The sequence below is a fragment of the Anguilla rostrata genome, chromosome 8, assembly GCF_018555375.3.
Source record: "Anguilla rostrata isolate EN2019 chromosome 8, ASM1855537v3, whole genome shotgun sequence".
NCBI classification, from domain to species: domain Eukaryota; kingdom Metazoa; phylum Chordata; class Actinopteri; order Anguilliformes; family Anguillidae; genus Anguilla; species Anguilla rostrata.
In genome coordinates this window covers 3,968,787-3,987,862 of record NC_057940.1, presented here as the reverse complement: position 1 = coordinate 3,987,862, position 19,076 = coordinate 3,968,787, and the positions used below count along the sequence as shown (strand labels likewise).

At 46.9% G+C, this 19,076-nt stretch overlaps 1 protein-coding gene across 1 annotated transcript in view; it reads left to right on the top strand.

Moving 5' to 3' along the window:
- The first annotated feature begins 6,372 nt into the window (after window positions 1-6,372).
- The window catches only part of LOC135260566 (uncharacterized), a 99,176-nt gene continuing 86,472 nt past the window's right edge, over window positions 6,373-19,076 (top strand). Inside the window, exon 1 of the mRNA XM_064345896.1 lies at window positions 6,373-6,665. The gene's annotated coding sequence lies outside the window, so the exon portion shown is untranslated. The remainder of the gene's footprint in view (window positions 6,666-19,076) is intronic.

Here is a 19,076-nt window from a genome sequence, read left to right as displayed (position 1 = left end):
TCTCATCTCTCTGATTGGCTATGTTGGCCACTCTCATTGCTTTGATTGGCTGCATTGGCCACTGTCATCTTTCTGATTGGCTGTGTTGGCCACTCTCATCTCTCTGATTGTCTGCATTGGCCACTCTTATCTCTCTGATTGGCTGCATTGGCAACTCTTCTCTCTGATTGGCTGCATTGGCCACTCTCATTGCTCTGATTGGATGCAATGGCAACTCTTCTCTCTGATTGGCTGCGTTGACCCCATTCCACAGCTCCCCTCTGGCTCTGAACGTTGTTCTCTCTGTATTACAAAATGTTACAGGGGCCATTTTCACGTCTGTGTGTGTGTGTGTGTGTGTTTGCTTGCTTGTGTGAATTGACCTGTTTGGTTGTGCACATGCCTATAGAGAGAGAGAGAGAGAGAGGGAGGGAGAGAGGGAGAGAGAAGCTTTACTAGAACTCGGACTATAAACTTCCGATGCATTTAGTGTTGCACTTAGAGATACAGAGTAATATTTTAAATGTTGCTGTGGGGGAGGGGGTGTGGGGGGAGCTGGGGGGGGAACTGAAGGGGGTGGGGGGGGGGGGGGGGCAGCACAAGCACTCACACACAGAGCTGACGGAGAATAAGGAAGCTGGAGTTAATACTGAAGCACTCCGGGGCACATTAATGACAAACCCTGATAGATTGTGATAAATTTAGAGGGATTTGGATTTCCACTCCAAGAATCCGAGGGTAGCGGAGAGAGGAAGAGAGAGAGGGGCAGGCAGGAGGAGGGAGGGAGGGAGGGAGGGAGGCAGGGAGAGGGAGAAAAGAAGAGAGAGAAGGAGAGGAAGCAGATGGGTCAGCCATCTGGTGGAGGGAGAGAGTGAGAGATAAAAAGAAGAGGGAGGAAAGGCTGAGGAGAGGAAGATAAGATGCATGAAAACCTGTGTGTGTGTGTGTGAGTGTGTGCATCTGCATGTGTGTGTGTGTGTGTGTTTGTTTGCGTGTGCCTGTATGAGTGTGTGTATTTGTGTGTGCGTCTCTGCATGTGGATGTTTGTATAATATGTATGCGTGCATATGCATGTAGTGTACGCGTGTACATGCTTGTGTGCATTTATGCATGTGCCTGTATGTGTACATAATTAGTTGGATTTATGGCCTTGTAACCTCCCCCACCACACACACACACACTCACAGACACACAGATGCACATATTCGCACTCACAGACACATTCACAGACACACACACTCACACACTCACACGCACACACAGTGATGACCTCCATGTTTGTCATGGAAATGCTTTCTCACAGCCAAGCCCAGAGTAAGTCTCTCTCCTGAAAGGTGTGGGGTGTGGGGGGTGTGCTTCCCCGGTGCTGCTCTCTCTGTTATCTGTGCTCGGCTCTGACGTTATCCTCCCCCTTCAGTTCTGTGCTCCTCTACTCAGCCTTATCTCCCTCTCTGGCTTTCATCTTCCAGCACTGCACTGAAACTTTTTTTTATTTTTTAAATCAACTTATTTTTCCTCTTTTCCACCTCAGTTCGGAATGCTCGGCTGTGCTCATTGGGTGGTCGTCGCCACGGTGTCTGTCTGTTTGTCTACCTGCCCACCTGTCTGTCTGCCTGCCTACCTTTCTGTCTGTCTGTGTCTGCCTGCATGTTTGTTTGTCTGTCTGTGTCTGCCTGCCTGTCTGTCTGTCTGCATGTCTGCCTGCCTGTCTGTCCGCCTGTCTGCCTGTTTACCTGCCTGTCTGTCTGTCTGTCTGTGTCTGCTTGCCTGTCTATCTGTTTGTTTACTTGGCTGTCTGTCTGCCTGTCTGTCTGTCTTTCTGTCTGTCTACCTGCCTGCATGTCTGTTTGTCTGTTTACCTGCCTGTCTGTCTTCCTCTCTGTCTGCCTGCATGTCTGTCTGTCAGTCTGTTTACCTGCCTGTCTGTCTTTCTATCTGTTTACCTGCCTGTCTGTCTTTCTGTCTGTGTCTCCCTGCATGTCTGTCTGTCTGTTTACCTGCATGTCTGTCTGTCTGTCTGTTAGAGAGCATGAATAAGCCTGCCAGCTGCCAGCCACAGCGTCTTTCCATTCCGCTGTCCCACTCACCGACTCATCGTGTCACAGGTGGGTAATAACAGGGGACAATCACCCGTCCCATCATCCGCTCCCCTCATGGTTTAGTTAGCCCTGTGTGTCACACGGTCGCACCTCGAAAGTGCTTTGAGATCGAGGTTGAAAAGTGCTGTATATATTCTGCTTCCATGTATTTTGTAAACCACTTTCTGCTGGTCTGTGTCACAGGGCGGGGAGGGGGGGGGGGGGTGTTGGAGCACATCCCAGCATGCACTGGGTGAAAGGCAGTGAAAGACAGGTCACCAGTCCTTCCAACACAGCATCACTCGCATGCACACATGCCTCAAGGACAAGTTAAGACTCTCAAATTAGATTAAACCGCATGTCTTTGGACTGCAGGAGGAATTCAGAATACCCGGTGTGTCGTCCCCCCCCCCCCCCCCCCCCCCCCCGCCCCTGACCCCGACCCCCCCGCCCCCCGGTCCTTTGTTGAAATTATTGTTCTAATTGGCCAGCGCAACACCCAGTGAGGCGGCACTACAGTCAGCTGAAGCTTCCTCTCGACCAATCAGAGGATGCAGCCGTTTGTTTACTGAATTAAGTGTTTATAACGCTGTGGTGTCTCTCCCAGTAGCGGTGGAAGTGCATCTCTGACCAGATTGTTTGCTTTGATAATCAGCAGTCCTCACATGAGGTCAGGCTGCAGCCACTGAGCTCTGATCAGGATCTGACTCTGTCTTGTGGGAGCTGAGATACTTGTGTATGGCCTCTGTTTTAAAAAAAAAAGAAGAATTTTAGATCACCAATAGCGATCAAGATTGTTCTGTGTTTGATTACACCATATCATCCCAACGTTCAGTTCAGTGGTGATCAGTGATTCTGGCTTGCTTAATAAATGTCTTTAATCCGACTGTCGGCAGAGCTGACAGGAGGCTGGTGGGTGCTTTGTATCCGTGATGTCATCATACCCCCCAAATCCTCCCCATCCCCCCGCCCAAACTGTCAGTGCCAGTTCCAGCTGACTCAGGGGACCCTTCTCATGACCACGCTCTTGGGCTCTTTGTTGCTCAGCCCTTGATTACATAAGCCGTAAGATCAAAGACGTGTGATTAGAATGTCATCAACTGAACATTCTAATGCTGATGTCACAGCCACTGCTGGTGACTGAAAGCGGTGGAGTTCTAGAACACTGACATAGAATTCCGTGGCGGGGAACAAAAAAAAAAAACCTTACTCTCCAACGGGTTAAATTGCAATGTGGGTTGGGGGCTTGATTTGAGAATTATATTCTGAATTTTGTTGTTCATTTTTAATATGTATCATCAATGGAGTTAAAAAAAAAAACAGTCCAGCATGCATTATTTGCTATTTTCCATTTTATCTCTTCACTGCTTATAAAAAGTTTTTAGAAGCAGAATGCGTTTCCAATTTACAGTGGGACTGCTGACCGAGATAATCCTCTAGCCCATGTCAGTACAATGCAATGGACTGCATAACGCTGTCCAAAAATTAATCGGGTTTTATTGGGTTTTATTCATGCAATATTTAAGAGTTTTCATTTATGGAACAGACCACTTTATTCCATAACGCAGAGTTGTTTTTCCTCAGATGCGTTCACTAGCAGGAGTAATCTTTCCCTGTGATTGTCAGTGTCAGAAAACAGTAATTAATTTTTTAAATTTCTTCGAGTGAGGATTTGCTTACCAAAAAACAAAAACAAAACAGTTTTCTTGGTGTTATCTTTTTTTTTTTAATTTTTTTTTTTTAATTTCCTGCCAGTGTCCTTTTCTGTCAGCAACGTTGGCCCAGAGCCAGGCTCTGCTACGCAGAGTGAGAGTAAGAATTTCATTTCTCTGTGATATAGATTGAAGCCAATGACTGTAGGCTGTTACAGCTGCACTGCTAACTCATTCATGTAAATGCCGAGCGTCATAAACATTACTCAATACACCACCAGGGGAAATTTTTATAGCGTAATTGCTCACGCTAAATACAGTCAAACACCATTTTGAAATCAATGAAACATGAAGAAATAGTTTCTTTTTTTTTTTTTGGTAGACACGTTTATTTATTAGGCCGTATATGTGTATGGGGTATAAATGTGGCTGGTGGTGCAGTGGCGCAGATGTAGTTTGGCTCTTATTCGGGACACTGTGCAGGGTGAGGAGGGATAAATTGTTGAATTATAGAATGCCATAGAAAACCTTTCCTGGGTTACTGCTTACAGAATCTACACCCTCCTCTCTGTTTTACATTCTCTCTCCCTCACGCATGGCATGAATCAGTGATTCAAACTGGCTTTATTATAAAGTAGAATAAAAGAAAGTTAAAAAGTAAAATCGAACTGGAAAAAAAGAACACTTCCGTTATAAAAACTTTTTCACACTCTCTCATCTCTCCCTTATTTTCTCTCTTGGTCTTTCCTCTCATAGTCTCAGACACACACACACACACACACACACCCATACGCACACACACGCACACACACCCATACGCACGCACAACCTAGCACATCACACGCACACCATACCATACAACACACACCATACCACACTACAACACACACACAGCACACACACACACGACACACACACACACACACACACACACATACGACACACAACACAACACCCATACGCACACACACACACACACACACGACTCACAACACCCATACGCACAACACACACACACCCACGCACACAACACACACACACACACACACACACACCCACGCACATACACACCATACGCAACATACACACACACACACACACCCATACCACATACACACACACCATACGCACTAACACAACACGACACATACACACCAACGCACTAACACCACACCCATACGCACATACACACACACACACACACACACACACAGAAGCAAACACACACAGATTCCAGCTGAATGAGTCTGTGTAGCAGGAATCTTCAAAGGCACACATCACTCTCCAGTACTTAAGGGTGTACAACCCACTGTGATAGAAAAACCAGGACTCTCACCATTATCATCCTCTCTCTGTTCCTCTCTCTCTCCCTCTTTCTCTTGCGCGTTCCGATCATGAGCACCTGGAAGTAAAAGCAGGGGATGGGCGGATGAATAAATGAAATGGTGCGAAAGTGACGCATGCCTGCACACCCACTCCCGGCCGGGCGGACGCAAACACACACACACACACACGGCCGTGTTCCTGAAGCGTGTTTCCACAGAGAGTCTGTGAAAGAGAGGGACGTGGGAGAGGAGGAGGTGGGAGGGAAAGAGAGAGAGAGAGAGAGGGAGAGGTGGGAGCGAGAGAGAGAGGGAGAGGTGGGGGGGAGAGGGAGAGGAGGGAGAGGTGGGAGAGAGAGGGAGAGAGAGCAGGAGAGGGGGCTTTGGGGAGAGGCTGTCACAGAGTAGTCTGACAGGTGAGAGCAAGCGGGATCGGACTGGTGGTGCATTGTGGGTAAGGGCATTTGCTGTGCCACATCGTGCCGTGTCCTGTGAACCTAAACCCTACAGACTCCTGCAGTGTGACACCGTATGAGAAACACACCTAAACCCTACAGACTCCTGTAGTGTGACAGCGTATGACAAACACACCTGAATCTTACAGTAGTGTGACATTGTATGAGACAGGCCTAAATTTTTGCAAACATACACACACATGCACACATTCACATGCACGTGTGCACACAAACTTATTGTTGCTCAGGCACGCGTGCGCATAAATACACTTATGCATTCTCTCTATCTCTCTCAAGCACACACACACACACTCTCTGGTACCCTTGAAGTAAGAGGGAGAAGTTCACGGTTGGGGTTTGGGGGGAGGGGGGGTGGGGTAGAAGCGCACTTGTTCTGAAGTATGGGCGGCGGTCTGGGCCGCAGTGATTGGGGGGGGGGGGGGGGGGGGGGAAGCGACCACAGAGCCGCCTATCACAGCCCGACAAAGGCACAAAGCAAACGCCGCGGACTTCGCGCGCGCCTGCACATTCCCCGGAGAATAAATTATGCCTTCTTTGCACTGTCGCGGCACGGCCCCAAGTCCAGTTCATGTTTATATTACAAAAGTGGAGTGGTACCTTTATTATTCAAATGTCCGAGGAACACTCCGCCACCGCTGCGAAAACACGGTAGAATTATTGTGCGCGTGAATGGCTATACACTGTTATTCAGGGTATTATCCACGGACAAGTTTAAAATGATTTCCATCAAGAACAACAACAATAATAATAATAATAATAATAACAACAACAACAATAATAATAATAATAACAAGCAGGGGTGAATTTAGCTTATAATATTATTTTTGTCCTTGTCATCACGCCTAGTGGTTTATAGTATTTAGTGTGCTATAGCCTACATAAAAAGGAAAACGAGATTCCCAGAGAGAGAGAGAGAGAGATCAGGAGAGAGAGCTCGAGAGAGAGAGCGCGCGCAAAAGAGAGAGAGGGAGAGAGGGTATACGTGATGAGAGATTTGAAGACAGTCGTTTCATTATAGGGACGAGAGAAAAGCGCGAGGACAGAGACAATAACAGCGTTTTATCCTGTTCGTATTTAACCGTGACCCTGACATCCGACCGGGCACACAGCGAAGAACTCAAGAAGCCAATCAATCCACGACCGGTAGGCTACCCGAAGGTAAGATCATTCCCGGAAAAAAAATATAGGCTATTATCTTGCGAAACTAGCTGGACTCCTGGACGAAAAATTTAGTGGGGGAATTAAACCAGTGTGAACACGAACCACGGAGTGGAATTTGTGTGCGTGACATTGTGCGGGTTCGTTTGCTTGTTTCCGTAGCAGTCTTTTGGTGACAGAAACTGCTCCTGACCGGGGTGCTGGACAGCTCTTGACATTGTCTGTCTGTTCCTGGAGTGACTGTTTTGCACAGCATTGCTTGGATCATGGTTATTTAGCTGCGCGCGCGCGCGTTTTAGGATGTACAATACCGTCTCAATGTCGATACTGCGTGAGCTCCGTTCTTCTGTGAACAAGGACGTATGATTATCAAATAAACGGTGAGCGAGTGAAACCTCACGTTCTGGCTAACGAAAGTATCGGCACCCCCGTGTTAGACAAGTGATATTTTCAAAATGCAAAATGAAAGCCTAGTTTCTGGACTTTAGCGGCTGTCATGTAGAAAACGACCTGGAAAGACGCCAGTTGACTGAAAAGAGTTCAGTTCTGGCAGATGGTGTGTGATCATCTCTCCGTCACTGCGAGACCAGCGAAGTCCGACGTGCACGGACACCGTGTGCGTGTGTGTGCGGTCGCGTGAATGAGAGCAAACATTGTACCTGCCGCCCGCGTGGGGTCTCCCAGGGATCAGCGCATGTTTAATGAAGGTGGCTGACTCGCATTCGCTTCATAAGTGGAGCTTAATTGCCGTAATTTGTTATATTAGAGTAGTCCGCTTATAACAAGTGTTTGAAGTCAAAACCCGGGGGGTGACTGAGCCTGCGTCGGCACGAGCAGGGTCGCGCTCGCCGGCAGTTAGCGGCTTGTCTCCCGCGTATGCTAATAGGGCGCATATCCCTTCTGCATTGTGTGCGTGCGCGCACGTGTGTGGCGGGGCAGTGTTTGCGGTTTGATGTGCTGCCTGTTTCATGTTCTGTATTGAGCCTCCCTTAGCGTGAGTGAGCTTGGGGGACTGGTGACACGGTGAGACATGGTGATCATTTGTGAGGTGTGTATGCTGCTGCACACCAGCGCAATAGACAAGAACACACACTGTACACACACCGTAAACACACACACACTTGAGTGTGTGTGTGTGCTTGCATGTGTGTGTTTGCATGAGTGTCTGCGTGAGTGTGTGTGTGAGTGCGTGCATGTGTGTGTGTCTGTGGGCGCATATGCATGCTTCTGTGTGTGTGCGCGCATATGTGTGTGTATGTGTGCGTGCGTGCAAGTGTGTGCGCATATGTTTGTGTGTGGGTGCGTGTGAGTGTGTGGGTGCGTGTGAGTGTGTGCATGCATGTGCGTGCGTGCGTGCGAGTGTGTGTGTGAGTGAGTGAATGCGTGTGCGTGTGCGTGTGTGTGTGCGTGCGTGCGTGTGAGTGTGTGCATGCATGTGCGTGTGTGCATGCATGTGTGAGTGTGAGTGTGTGTGTGAGTGAGTGAATGCATGCCCAAACGCAGTGTGGTTACAGCAGAATTAGGGTGAGCTGAAGCCTCACCCCGTCCCCTGTTTTCAGACGTTTGGGTGTAAAGCTGACAGGACGGGAGGCGGGAGGAGGCGGGGGCGGCACGCACCTTATTTTTACCTCACAGGCGCTCCGAAGTTCGTGTCGGCAATAAGCTGGTAATTGTTTACATGGAGGAGAGCTTGTATTTATTCCCCAACCTCACTAAGGGAGTGAAGGAGGGCGCTGTTAAAACAGACGAGACACACTGACTCCATGACTTATCTGTCCCATAAAACCTCCTGAGAGAGAGAGGGAGAGAGAGAGAGAGAGAGAGAGGTGTGGTAAGAAAGCAAATGAGATATTAGTGCTATGACAGCTAAAGGCTTGCACCTACAGTTACTGGACTCAGGAGTATATAAACTGGAGAGGGAGAGAGAGAGAGAGAGAGGACATGTATGTATATATGCATGAGATGACATTGCACGAGCTGACATGCATTCCAGACGCGCGCACACACGTATGTTTGTATCCTCTTTATGTGTTCATTCGGTTTATTGTATTTTTTCATGCTTTTTTCAAGGAGGTATGTATCATGCCAATAAAGCTTACATGTACTGAAATGAATTGAGAGGGAGAGTGAGAGAGGGAGAGACGGAGAGAGACCAAGAGGTGGAGTGAGTGTGCGTTCATGTTTCTTGCATGAAGGCATACTCATTTGTAAGTTAACGTGTTTTATTTTTATGGAAATTTAATTGAAAAATTGAGTTGCGATCGATAGATAGATAGATGGATAGATGGATAGATGGATAGATAGGTAGATTGATTGATTGAGCGCTAGAGACATACAGAGAGGGACACACGTCACTTGATGGGATTGGAGTCTGTAAGGTATACGGCTGTTGGTTTGTGTGAATTTGTAATGTAGGTGAGCTGTTGTTTTTTAGGAATTTGTAAGGTAAGGTATGTTTTCAGGTATATATGAATTTGTAAGGTATATATGAAAGGGAAGGTTTGTGATTAGTAGTACTGTAAGGTGTAAGGTTATTTGGTGATTTGCGGTAGTTCGTAAGGCCAAGTGAGCTGGTAGTTAGTTATTTAAATCCCTGTAGCTCTTATTTAAGGAAGTGCTCTTTCCTAACGACCTCACAGCTCCTGTTCTGTAAAGCTGCTTAGAGTGTGTGTACTTGCGTGAGTGTGTGTGTGCGTGTGTGTGTGTGTGTGTGTGTGAAACACTGAGATATAGAGCTGAGTTATGTGTGTGTCTGTGTGTGTGTGTGTGTGTGTGAAACCCAGAGATATAGAGCTGGGTTGTGTGCGTGTGTGTGTGTGTGTGTGTGTGTGTGTGTGAAACACTGAGATATAGAGCTGGGTTGTGTGTGTGTGTCTGTGTGAGTGTGTGAAACACTGAGATATAGAGCTGAGTTATGTGTGTGTGTGTGTGTGTGTGTGTGTGTGTGTGAAACACAGAGATATAGACCTGGGTTGTGTGTGTGTGTGTGTGTGAAACCCAGAGATATAGACCTGGGTGTGTGTGTGTGTGTGTGAAACACAGAGATATAGAGCTGAGTTATGTGTGTGTCTGTGTGTGTGTGTGTGTGTGTGAAACCCAGAGATATAGAGTTGGGTTGTGTGTGTGTGTCTGTGTGTGTGTGTGAAACACTGAGATATAGAGCTGAGTTGTGTGTGTGTGTGTGCGTGCGCTAGTGTGTACTTGCATATGTATGTGTGCGTGTGAATGTGAAAGAGTCAGATACAGAAGCAGGGTGTGTGTGTGTATGTGTGTGTGTGTGTTTGGTGAGGAAGTATAGCCTGACTGTGTTTCTAATGTTTCTTTGTGCTGGATACCCTGTGGGTGGAATCCTGTTGCTGTGCCAAACACAGGAAGTCGCCCAACCACTGAGGGATTGTGGGAGAAAAAAAAACAAAAAAAACAACACCCACCAAGCAGCACTTTTACAGGAAAAATGGCTCAATCTGAAAGACTCTGGAAGAGAGCTGAGAGCTTCCACATAGGTCCACAGAATGAGAGATTCGACGTCAGGGCTGTCATTTTCACACCAACACATCCCTGGACACCTTACACATACACATCAGTTTTTTTTCCCCCCCCTCTTCACACGTTGGCCAAAATGGGGTTGCACTGAGTTCCCCGGGGTCTGACCAATCAGACGAGACCGTGTTCCTCCCCACGGCTCCGGTCTGTCGGAAAATGGCGGACGGAGCGACCGGAATGGCCCGTCTTCTCAGCAAAATGGCCGTTCCTTTCAGCAAAAAAAAACAAACAAAAAAACACACACAGGTGCCACGTTCAGCGTCGAGCTGGACAGAACGCAGCGGCGTCTGTGACTGGGTAATGGTAAATGGACTGCATTTATATAGCGCTTTTATCCAAAGCGCTTTACAATTGATGCCTCTCATTCGCCAGAGCAGTTTAGGGGTTAGGTGTCTTGCTCAAGGACACTTCGACACGCCCCAGGGCGGGGTTCGAACCGGCAACCCTCCGACTGCCGGACAATCGGTGTTACCTCCTGAGCTACGTCGCCCCCCCATGTGAAATTGCGTGTGAAACTCCCCGCCGCGGGAACGCTAGCCCGCCCCAGCGAGCTTCAGACTCCAAAAAAAAGTTTTCCGGCTCCGTGTTCCTGAACCGCGTGCCGAGCTGTGAATGTTGCGCGAGACGTCTCCCCGGGGCGAACGTGACCGTGTCCGTGTCCGGCGGTCGCCGCCCCTGTTATCGGAGTGGATTATTCGGGCCGGGCCTCTGGCTCCGCCCGTGTTCCTCCGTGTAAAAACGACGATTTTCTCTCTCCTCGCCAACGCTGCCGTTCAGCTCCCCCCCCCCCCCCCGACCTTCCGTTCCACGTCTCCGCCCGTTTCTGAACTTAGTGATTTTTTTTTTATTAGTTTGTTTCGCGCTATGTTTTTTTTTTTTTTTTTTTTTGGTGCATTATATTATAAGTGAAAGAAATGAAAGTCAGCGCTTTTGAGGGCGTTTATTTTCCTCCCGGTGATCGTTGAGTGTGAGTGTTTAATTTGAGATCTTCCCTGTTGTTAGACTCTGGTGTAACGGAGTTTGGGGCATACAATAATAACTATAAAAAGGCGTTTACTCAGGAGTACGACTTGTACATACAGTTTCTCTGAGTTAGCAGAAATAGATCTTCTTCTTGGATTTTAAAAAGAAGATAGATAACTATTGTATTTTTGTCCAATTCACATGATGGATGGAATATATTTATGCATTTGATTGCGATCACAGTGAGCGTTTTCTTCTGAGTTTGCCTTGCAGCAGTTTTAAGGGTATGTACTGATTATTAGCACTTGTTGAATCAAAGCGCTACAATGAGCATCGCCAGAGAAGTAGGGGTAGGAGGTCTTTCTAAGTTTTACAGCTCACATCCCATGACTGATGATTTAACCAGCATTCCGATTGCAGATGATAGTGGGCTCTTGGTGCTCTGAGTTGTTCTTCCAGAGGTTTAATTGTCCACTGGCTGCCATTCTTTACCCTGTTTTTGGCTGGACCTTAACAGCGGGGCCAGCCCTGCAACCGCGAATGTCTGTGACTGAGTGACTGACTGAGTGATGAAGTTACACCATTGGTCGGCCGAGTTATGGAGTTACACCATTGGTAAGGCCGGATCACATGTGTTAGGTCCAGCCATATACTAGGCTTTGACCTGGTCTTGTTTTCTTTTCATACAGAGCCATATGCAACCAATTTTATATGGATTCATATTCATATTGAGCGAATAGTCAGAGAAACCTTTTGTTGGTTCAACCCGCTGTGACCTACAAGACCAACCCAATGTTTTGAACACATTGTGCCTAGATTGCGTCTTGACAACCCAAAGAAGGAAAACTGAGACGCTGACACAAACCCAAAAGAGCAGATCGAGAATGTGAAACACTGAGAGAGAGAGAGAGAGAGAGAGAGAGACAGGGAGAGAAAGACTTTGACTTTGATGCTCTTTTATTAGAACATCATTGTCAATTCAATACAGTAGAATAAAGATCAAATAAACAAACAAAAAAGAATAATGATAATAAAAAGAAACAAAAAATAACACCAAAACACATTATCAAACCAAATACAAGATTAAAAGAGAGAGAGAGAGAGAGAGACTTGATGTTCCTTTATTGAAACACTGAATTTTCCACAACTACCTTAAAACCTATCCCAGCCCCCTATTTACAAACCCACAATCCACCCCCCCCCCAAAAAAGAAAACAAATCCAACACAAAAATAAGCCCAATTCAAGGCCCAGCCACCACAGTTAATCTAAACATATCTCCACCTCCTCTTCATTTACCACACAGACAGCCCTCCCGATTACACCACGTTCTGTTAAATGTTGGCACATCACGCACCGTTTCGAAAATACGCAAATTCTACGAACAGGCGCACAGAGACATAACCCCTGAACACCCGCGATACATCGGTGTGCACCCACCACCACGCAGTATGTTCCTATGTGTGGCCCATGTTTTGCGAGAGAGAGAGAGAGGGAGAGAGGATGAGAGCTGAGTCTGGTTTTGCAGGCATGATACTCTGTTCTCTGGTACTCTGTTTTGGGCCGTGGGATTGGTGCTGCCGCAGGCAGACCGTCCCGCCGATTCGGCACGCCATGTGGTGGAGGGGCGGAACTGCGGGCGGCAGTGTGGCGCAGCGGGTAAGGAACTGGGCTTGTAACCGAGAGGTCATATGTTCAATTCCTGGCTAGGACACTGCCGTTGTACCCTTGAGCAAGGTGCTTAACCTGCATTGCTTCACTATATATCCAGCTGTGTGAATGGATGCAATGTAAACGCTATGTTGAATTTGTGTAAGTCGCTCTGGATAAGAGCGTCTGCTAAATGCCTGTAATGTGATGGAAAGACATTAGCCTCAATGTTATTGACTAGCGGGTGTTACCACAATCCATAGATGAGAGCAGTTGTTGCCAGATCTGAAGACAGTGAACCCGCTGCCCAAAGCCATTTTATCCCCTACACAATAACATAAAAATAAGTGGCCCGATTGGGCAGCAATCCAACCAATCTGGCAACACTGGATAAGGGACAAGTCACAGATGTGTTCTGCTATCTACAGACAAATATCTCTCAACTCGTGTCTTGTGAATTGTCATTCAAATGAATGTGCAGTGATTTGTACAAATGCGTGCATACAGTATTTGTGAATACATATTTGCCCTTTTTTGCACAGATAACTAGTGTTTCCAATTTCCATGTGTGCTTTTTGCAATAAGACTTTCTCAGGTGTAAAATTGGCTTGCGAAATGTTGGATTTGCGTTCGCGGATCAAGTGACACGTGTGTGCTCAGTGGTGAAGTTTTTGAGTTTCTTTTTAAATTTTTTTTAATTTTGAGACTTTCTTCTCGCTGTTCTTGTGCCACAATCCACACACAAATAGCCACCGATCCACACAAGGCTGCTGATCCACACACAAATAGCTACTGATCCATATACAAATAGCTGGCTGTCTTCTTCTTCTTCTTCTTCTTCTTCTTCTGTGGTGGTGGTGGTGGTGCTCAAACAGGAAGCTACCCATTAAAATGTAGCACTAAAATCATTACATACAGCTCAGAAACGCGTATTTCGCTGACTGCACGCGTGTCCGTGGATCCGCAAATGCAGATTCAACACTTCGCACGCCAATTTGACATTCGAGAATGTCTTCATTTGAGAGTGTGAGGTATTTGTGCATAAGGTAAAAAAATATAAAATATGAATTCAGAAGTACAGCGTGCAATCGAACAAATCACTGCACATTCATTTGAATGACAATTTACAAGACGCGAGTTGAGAGGCATTTGTTTGCAGATAGTAAAACACGTTTGTGACTCATCTTATTTGTGGATCGTGATGCATGCGCTTGTCAATAGTATTGAGACTAATCTCTCTCCGAACTGAACGCTCTTATAGACGGGCCCCCACAGGCCCCCCCCACAGCCTCACAGCCGCACGCTTGTGTGGACTTATCAGCTTTCATGTCACCTCCCCCCCCACCGCCAGCCGCCCCCCCCTGCCCCCCCCCCATCCCGAGTGCTGGGGTTGCCAGATTTAGAATTTGTCAAAACTGGACGACATGCAGCTGGAAGCTCAATCATAAACGGAATGGGGGAGCTAGTCAGAACAGATGTCGGATGGTGGGGGGGGGGGCGTTTGGGACCGATGGCATACTGGGTGGGGCGGGGGGTAATATCATAGCAGACCTGGGAGAGGGGGGAGGGGAGTTGGTTGAGTGAAGAATCCATTACAAACGAGTCATCCCCAGTCATTTACTCAGACTGGACATTGTATTGTATTGTCTTAACTACTGCTTGTATTTTTTCCATAGACTGCGTTGTTGCTGTTCTCGTTGTTTAGTGTTAATCAGTTTAACCTTCAGGGTCCATGTTGAACTATGCTGTTGTTCCCTGCACTTGTACTTCTCTCTAGGGGTTCTCTCTAGGGGTTTCGAAATACTTGTTCCTGGTTATGGTTATACACTTTGTTGTACGTCGCTCTGGATAAGAGCGTCTGCCAAATGCCTGTAATGTAATGTAATGTAATATTGTACGGTCTGGACCACAAACCGGACATTTCGGCCAAAAAAAACAGTGCATCTGGCAACCTTACCGAGGACGGTAACGTTGGCTTATTGAGTTGCTCATTGATAAGTGCTGAGAAGGACACAGTGTAATGACCAGAGTAGAGGGGTCTGTGTGCCAAGCTCACGTGCCATTGTGTTTCAGAAATACCAAAACACATGAAATGTAACTCCTGACTCTATAACATCCACACGGACAGGACACACGCATGTGCAAAACACTGGGAAATGAAATATTCAGCGAGAGAAATAAAAATAAATACATGCATTTGTATGTTGATTATTTTTTAAAAATATCTTAAATATGGACCCTACCATCAGATTCTGTGTAAAACGTTGGTTTGGTCACTGTAACCAAAATTATGAATCAGTATAAAATTGGTTACGTACGGCTGTGTATGAGAATAAAAAATGGGGTACAGAACAGCAGCCTGTGGCTGTGGACAATTAAACCTCCGGAAGGACAACTCAGAAGCCACCAAGAGCGGCTCACTGTGATCGTTCAATCTGGGAAATGGCTAAAATAATATGCACCAGTACATGGTGAATTGTGAGCTGTGAAAATAATTACACTAGATTCTCTCTCTCTCTCTCTCTCTCTCTACATCTCCCTCTCCTCCTCTCTCTCTCCCTCCCTTTCTCTCCCTCTCTCTCTCTCTCTCTCTCTCTCTCTCTATCTCTCCCTCTCCTCCTCTCTCTCTCCCTCCCTTTCTCTCCCTCTCTCTCTCTCTCTCTACCTCTCCCTCTCCTCCTCTCTCTCTCCCTCCCTTTCTCTCCCTCTCTCCCTCTCTCTCTCTCACTCTCTCTCTCGACATATAGATTAATTGCACGTTCACATTCTCCATTGGTCCATGCTTATATATCATACTGGTGAAATATATGGAGATATATGCAAGGCGATCCTGAAATATACACGCCACCATAGTGCTGGAGACAGGACGTGGGCATTGGAGTGTGTGTGTGTGTGTGTGCGTCTGTGTGTGTGTGTATGTGAGTGTGTGAGTGAGTGAGTCAGTATGTATATATGAATGTGTGAGTGAGTGAGTGAGTGAGTGTGCGTGCGTGTGTCTGTGTGTGTCTGTGTGTGTGCGTCTGTGTGTGTGTGTATGTGAGTGTGTGAGTGAGTGAGTGTGTGTGTGTGTATGTGAGTGTGTGAGTGAGTGTGTGTGTGTGTGTGAGTGAGTGAGTCAGTATGTGTATATGAATGTGTGAGTGAGTGAGTGAGTGTGTGTGCGTGCGTGTGTCTGTGTGTGTGTGTGTGTGTGTGTGTGCATGAGTGAGTGAGTGTGTGTGTGTGAGTGTGTGAGTGAGTGAGTCAGTATGTGTATATGAATGTGTGAGTGAGTGAGTGTGTGTGCATGTGTGTGTGTGTGTGAGATTGTGTGTGTGTGTATGTGAATGTGTGAGTGTATGTGAGTGTGTGAGTGAGTGAGTGTGTGTGTATGTGTGTGAGTGAGTGAGTGAGTGTGGCGGGGGGCATAGTTTATGTGCATGTGAATATATGTTTTCATAAAGGTTTATATCAGCGAAAGTGATTGTTTGTGTTTGTGTGTATGTGAGCTTGTGAGAGTTTATGTGTGTGTGAGTTTATGTGGTGTGTGTATGTGTGTGTGTGAGAGAAAGAGAGATTATGAGTGTGTATGACAGCTTATGTGTGTGTGTGAGTTTATGTGGTGTGTGTGAGAGAGAGCGAGCAAAAGAGAGATAAAATGAAAGAGAGATTATGAGTGTGATAGAGTTTATGTGTGTCAGTTTATGTGGTGTCTGTATGTGTGTGTGAGAGAGAGAATATGAGTGTGTATGAGAGTTTATATGTCTGTGAGTTCATGTGGTATGTGTGAGAGAGAGAGAAAGAGAGAAATAAAGTGAAAGAGAGAGAAAAGTGAGAGATTATGAGTGTGAGTTTATGCGGTGTGAGAGACAGAGAGAGTGAGAGAAAAGTGAGAGAGATTATGAGTGAGTGTGATTCACAGCTGGGGTAATTAAGCACGCACAGTCCAGTTTGTTTATATCAGTGAGAGTGAGCATTGCGTTTATGTGTGTGTGAGTGTGTAAGAGTTTATATGTGTGTGAGTTTATGTGGTGTGTGTATGTGTGTGTGTGCGTGAGTGAGAGAGAGAGAGAGAGGGAGAGAGAGAGAGAGAGAGAGAGAGAAAAGTGAGAGAGATTATGAGTGTGTGTGATTCACAGCTGGGGTAATTAAGCACGCACAGTCCAGTTTGTTTATATCAGTGAGAGTGAGCATTGCGTTTATGTGTGTGTGAGTGTGTAAGAGTTTATATGTGTGTGAGTTTATGTGGTGTGTGTATGTGTGTGTGTGTGTGTGTGTGTGTGTGTGAGAGAGAGAGAGAGAGAGAGAGAAAAGTGAGAGAGATTATGAGTGCATGTGATTCATAGCTGGGGTAATTAAGCAGCACGGTCTGGCCGTCCCGGCTGATATTGGGTACGGGGAAGAGCAGAGGCTCTTCAGGAAGCGTTTGATGAATGGCCAATTAGAGAGCAGCTTCAGAGCCTCCCAGCTGAATAATCTCATTTTAATGGGATTTCAGCGTCCTGCACATGAATGCGATCAAAACAGAAAATAAATCACCGATACTCTTAATTGTGAAACTGCTGCTGTTGCTTTCTTACTAATTTTAAGCATTTTTTTAATCACCTGAAAATAAACACTATTAAAAACTTAGCGGGAGCTTATTATCTATATTACAGCAGGTCTTGACTGGCCGACTGTGAGACCGAGCAGCATCCAATGTTACGCACTCACAGGGACACCGTCGTGCCCGTAAAATTTTCAAAGTTAGCATTTTATTCTTTGTATTTATTTTTGCCCGTTTGCTATAACCATTATTCCTTTATCCCATCTCACTTTTAATTTTGCTGCGCTTTGGCCCCGTTTGAATTTAAAGAGGGATGTTTACGTTTTAAAAGCCTAATTTAGCAACAGTACATTTTTAGCAACGGTACATTTTTTTTAAAAAGGAACTGGCTACATCCTATTGTGCCTTTTAAAAAAAAAAAAAAAAATTCTTCAATCAAAAAGTCTCATGGTTTTATGCTAAATTAATGACAGGGACCCAAAGAAAAGAAGAAGAAAGTCCTTCCCTGGCGGGGGTAAGGGGAGAAATCCATTTGCTTTCACACCGTGTGTGCGGAGACGCGTGCGCTCAGGAGACCGCTGATAACGTCGCGGTAAAAAAAAGGGGGGGGGGGGGAAATGACTCATTTAAACGCGGAGCGTGGAATGAGCAGCTGGGAAGAGATCTCGGTGAGCCAATCACTGAGGAGTCTGCTCATTTCCCCACCAGCAGAGACTCAGCTATCCCCCTGTGTGTCCCCTTGCCTGCCTGTCTGTATGTCTGTCTACCTGCCTGCCTGTCTGTATGTCTGCCTTCCTGCCTGTCTCTCTGTCTGTCTACCTGCCTGCCTGTCTGTATGTCTGCCTTCCTGCCTGTCTCTCTGTCTGCTTGCCTGCCTGTCTGTCTGTCTACCTGTCTGCCTGCTTGTCTGTCTGTCTGTCCCTCTGCCTGCCTGCCTGTCTGTCTGTCTACCTGTCTGTCCGCCTACCTGTGTGTCTGTCTACCTGTCTTTCTGCCTACCTGTGTGTCTGTCTGCCTGCTTGTCTGTATGTCTGCCTGCCAACCTGTCTGTCTGTCTGTCTGCCTGCATGTGTGTCTCTCTGTCCCCCTGCCTGTCTGTCCATCCGTCTGTCCCTCTGTCTGTCGGCCTGCCTACCTGTCTGTCTGTCCTTCTGTCTCTTCGCCTGTCTGCTTGTCTGTCTGTCTGTCTGTCTGTCACACCCTGTCTGAAGCCCACCTGCCACACCCCTTCCTCTCCTCATCCAATCAGGACTCCAGCAGCTCGGTCTCTCTGGGGGTGTCCAGGGTCTGCCCCCACGCATGCCAGGCCCCTCACTGCCCCCTAATGTAAATATGTCCGTCACCGAGGGAGGGGGGCGGGGAGGGGGTGGGGGAGCGGTGTGGGTGGCAATGTGCACATCTTCAGCTTGGGCTGGTGTCCTTGGGGAAGCACTGTTCCTTCATACCGCATACGGCAGGCCTGTAGGTGTGTGCATGTGTGTACGACGTAAGTTCGTGTATGTGTGAGTATGAGTGAAAGTGTGTGGTAAGGCTGTGTGTGTGTGTGTTAGTGTGTGTATGTTTGTGTGTACGTGCGTGTCTGTGTGTATGTGTCTGTGTGAGTGTGCGTTTGTGTGTTTCTGTGTTAGTGTGTGTATTTGTGCGTGTGTCTTTGTTAGTGTGCGTTTGTGAGCTAAAGAGAGAGATAGAGAGAGAGAGAGAGAGAGAGGGAGAGGGGTAGAGAGAGAGGGG